The sequence below is a fragment of the Myodes glareolus genome, chromosome 14 (genome assembly GCF_982192425.1).
Source record: "Myodes glareolus chromosome 14, mMyoGla1.1, whole genome shotgun sequence".
NCBI classification, from domain to species: Eukaryota; Metazoa; Chordata; class Mammalia; order Rodentia; family Cricetidae; genus Myodes; species Myodes glareolus.
In genome coordinates this window covers 30,955,482-30,960,097 of record NC_142039.1, presented here as the reverse complement: position 1 = coordinate 30,960,097, position 4,616 = coordinate 30,955,482, and positions in this window count along the sequence as shown.

Here is a 4,616-nt window from a genome sequence, read left to right as displayed (position 1 = left end):
AGCTTTCTTGAGTGCAACACACTTTGAAATTTTCAGGGAACTTTAGTTTCATCTAATGAGAGAGGAAATGGCTAGATCTATTATTTAGAAAGATCAGAGCTGTAGGAGTACTCCCAGCAAATCTTTTGAAACTGAGAAAATATGGCTCGGCTCTGACAGGGTTCATCAATTTGTTCCATCACTCCAAAGCTCCCCGTTATTTGCTGTGACATCCCCAAACCGTCCAGAGCACCAGACTGTTAGAGAGGCTCCTTTTATCAGATCTCTCCAGAGACCTATCAAGCTGAGATTGTGACATTTTTATTTTAACCCATGTGACACTCACCACAGACTTCTTGGAAGATGATATCATTGATGTTGAGCCTCTGGTTAATATCAACACTTGTTGGGTGATTTTAATATCAATAAAGCAGCTAGCTGAAGTTTAACCTTTTTAAAGATAAAAAAGATATTGTTTACATGTATGTAAGCATATGTATGTATGTCTTTGCATATGTTCAGGTGACTTCAGGTACCCATAAAGGTCAAAAGAGGGCATCAGATCCCCTGGAGCTGGAATTAGAGGTGGTTCTAAGATGATAATGTGGGAACTGGGAGCCACACTCCCACCCTCTGAAAGGGCAGCAGGTGCTTTTAACTGCTAAGCTATCTATCCAGTCCTTTACCTTTGTTCTTTATATGACCAAAGAAAAGGACTAACCACCCGCAGATCTTTACTAAAGCACAGATTTTAAGTGTGTAAATTCAGTTATAATCTCACGTTGAATTTTTTTATCATTGATTTTCTTGGTTCAGTTCAGTTTTACACTATTTTTTTAATATATTTAAAATTTGAAATGACTTCATAGTGATTTTTCCTCACAAATACTTAATAGAGACATGATTTTAGAAAACATTGTCACACATCAGGGCAGGCCTTATGCACAGGAGTAGTTGACCAACACAAAACAAATTCAATGGTACTTTGCTCATTTTGTTTTTTGTTTTGGTCGTTTTTTATCTTACTGCTCTTGTCTTTTTGTTTTGAATTTTCAATTTTGTGGTTTTGTGTGTTTTTTGTTGTTGTTTGTGGAGGGCCGGACCACATTCTCCATTGCTTCTAGGAACAAAGGTAGAGATTGACCTCTGTGACCCCAAGGTGTGGCGGCACACGCCTTTAGCCCTGATGCCTGGGAGGCAGAGACAAGCAGATCTCTGTGAGTTCAAGGTGATGTAGCACACGCCTTTAATCCCAGCGCACGTGCTTTGTAACTCTCTACCGCTGCGTCCCTGCCTACTCCCGAGGCATCATCTGGGATAATGGGCAGTGGACCGATTCAAGAGTGACACGTCAGAAGCGAGGACTGTTTCCTTTATAAGGGCTGGGTTCCCCTCATTCTGGGTCTCCGCTTTGGAAGCTGATGCTCTCCCTCTCAAGAGGCATTAAAGCTTTACTGCAGAAGTATCCTAAGTGCCCCGCGTCGTTCTTGCTGGCGAGACCGTAGCGCGGGACAACTGGTGCCGAATCCCTCGGGACGCTGGGGGACCCTGACAACTGCTCGCACCGCCGGAGACCCCTTGGACACAAGGAGGATTCAGAACTGCAGGGTGTTTACTCAGAGAGGTATGACTATTCTTGGACTTTTCGGTTTTGGGCTTGACTTGTTTCCGCATTGGGAAGGTGTCGTAGGGGCCTTGCTACCTCTTTTAGCAGTCCTCTTATATTTTGCCAAAAATTGCTTAGAAGATAAATCCTGCCAGGCTGTTGTTGCGGACGGACAAAATGTATTGGAGGAAGTCCAGGATAGCATATCAGAAACTGAGTGCAGTGAGAGGTTAGGCGCGCCTACAAGAAAAAGAAATAAGGAAATTGGATCCCCCGGTGGTTCTGAGAAAATTAGAAAGGGGGAGAAGATTGACCTACAAGGTCAAAAGCTTTCTGATATCAATAATAAGAAAAAAGAAAAAACCAGTAGTTTATATCCTCTGCAGGGGCTTGAAGCTCTGCAAATTGAAAGTGACCATGAAAATGAGCACGAAAGTTCTGGCTCAGGAGAAGAGGAAGGAGAACTGGATACAGAGGAGGAAGTAGAATTAGCCAGCGGCAGGGCCATGAGGTCATCCCAAACGGCCCATCCGCCTCCTTACGAGCCGCGCCCTCTCCCAACTTCCCCTTCGGTGCCTCCTTATGAGGAACGCCTTGGGCCAAAGACCTTTTCATTTATGCCTGACAAGGTCAAAAGAAAGTTACACCTGGCCTTCCCTGTTTATGAAGGGGAAAATGGGCGAGTACATGCGCCTGTGGAGTACAACCAAATCAAGGAGTTAGCAGAGTCAGTCAGAAAGTATGGAGTAACGGCTAATTTTACCTTAGCCCAGTTGGACAGATTGGCCTCGTCTGCCATGACTCCAGCAGATTGGGAAGCAGTTGCAAAAGCGTCGCTCATCAGCATGGGTCAATATTTAGAATGGAAAGCGCTGTGGCACGAGGCAGCCCAGGAACAGGCCAGAGCTAACGCTCAGGCCTTAACTCCAGAACAACAGCAATGGACATTTGACCTCCTGACTGGGCGAGGGCACTACGCCATGGCCCAGACAAACTACCCTTACGGCGCCTACCGCCAGATAGCCGATACAGCTGTAAGAGCATGGAAAGCCTTGACAAAAAAGGGAGAAGGGAGCACTCCGCTCACCAAGATTATACAAGGGACGCAGGAGCCTTTTTCAGATTTCGTGGCAAGAATGACTGAGGCAGCAGGACGCATTTTTGGCGATACTGATATGGCCACGCCCCTAATTGAGCAGCTTGTCTTTGAGCAAGCCACGCAGGAGTGCCCTGCCGCCATAGCCCCTAGGAAAAATAAAGGGCTACAGGACTGGCTCAGGGTCTGTAGAGAACTAGGAGGACCCCTGACGAATGCAGGTTTGGCTGCAGCCATCTTGCGGTCACAACAACGCCCTTTTAAAGGACCAGACGCAAGAGTTTGCTTTAAATGCGGGAAGCCAGGACACTTAAAAAGGGACTGTAGGTCATCAGAAAAGGAGAGAGCGCCCCCTATGCTTTGCTCACGCTGTGGTAAAGGTTATCATAGGGCAGAGCTCTGCCGCTCCGTTAGGGACGCCCATGGTAAGATCCTCCCACCATTAGGAAACCCACAGATTGATGATCCAAAAAACGGAATGGCGGGCCCTCGGTCCCAGGGCCCCCAAAAATATGGGAACAAGTTCGTCAGGGCAACGACCGAGGGACCCTCGGAGGCAGAACAAGGATGGACTTGTGTGCCTCCACCGACTTCTTATTGATGCCTCAAATGGGGGTACAGCCCGTCCCTGTGCAGCTGCCTGAGCCCCTACCCCCTGGAAGCGTGGGCCTGCTTTTAGGACGTGGCTCGCTTACCCTACAGGGATTAATCGTCCACCCAGGTCTCGTTGATAGTCAGCACACTGCTGAGATACAAGCCCTATGCTCTTGCCCTAGTGGAGTTTTTTCCATCAGTAAAGGAGACAGGATAGCTCAACTACTGCTTCTTCCGGCAGACATCCGCCAGAGGCCGGAGAATAAATTAATGGGGTCAACAGGACAGGATTCAGCCTACTTGGTTGTTAGCCTTCACGATCGACCCAAACTGCCCCTTTGGGTCAATGGTAAATGCTTCGAAGGCATTTTGGACACCGGTGCGGACAAAAGTATTATCTCATCGCGCTGGTGGCCGCGGTCCTGGCCCATTACCGAGTCGTCTCATGCCCTACAGGGCTTGGGCTACAGTGCAAACCCCACCATTAGCTCCGCCAGATTAACCTGGAAAACAGACGAAGGGCAGTCGGGATATTTTACACCATATGTCCTCCCCCTGCCGGTCAACTTATGGGGAAGAGACGTGATGCAGGGCATGGGATTGACCTTATCTAATACATACTCATCTCAGGCCCAAGATGTTATGATCAGAATGGGTCATAGGCCAGGAAGGGGCTTGGGTCGCTCCCAGCAGGGAATACGGGAGCCAATAAATCCTAAACCTAATGTCGATAAACAGGGCCTGGGTTTTTCCTAGGCGCCACTGGGGCAGCACGGCCCATACCGTGGAAAACAGAGACCCCCGTATGGGTTCCCCAGTGGCCACTTACTTCTGAAAAACTGAAAGCAGTGAATCAGCTAATTAATGAGCAGTTGGCTCTGGGACACATAGAACCATCCACCTCTCCGTGGAATACACCCATTTTTGTCATTAGAAAGAAATCCGGAAGGTGGCGCTTGCTGCATGATTTGAGAGCCGTTAATGAACAAATGCACCTCTTTGGGCCTGTGCAGCGAGGACTCCCGGTGCTTTCAGCTTTGCCCAAAAATTGGAGTTTGGTAATAATAGATATTAAGGATTGTTTCTTTTCTATTCCCTTGCATCCTGCTGATAGGCCTCGCTTTGCTTTCACGGTTCCTTCAGTTAATCATATAGAGCCTGATAAACGTTTTCAATGGAAAAACCTCCCTCAGGGTATGTGTCTCAGTCCGACCATTTGTCAGATGTTTGTGCAGGAGGCTCTTAAACCGCTTCGTGAACGGTTTCCATGTTTGCTCGTGGTTCATTATATGGATGATGTACTTATGTGTCATGAGGACTTACAGGTCCTAAAGGAAGCCT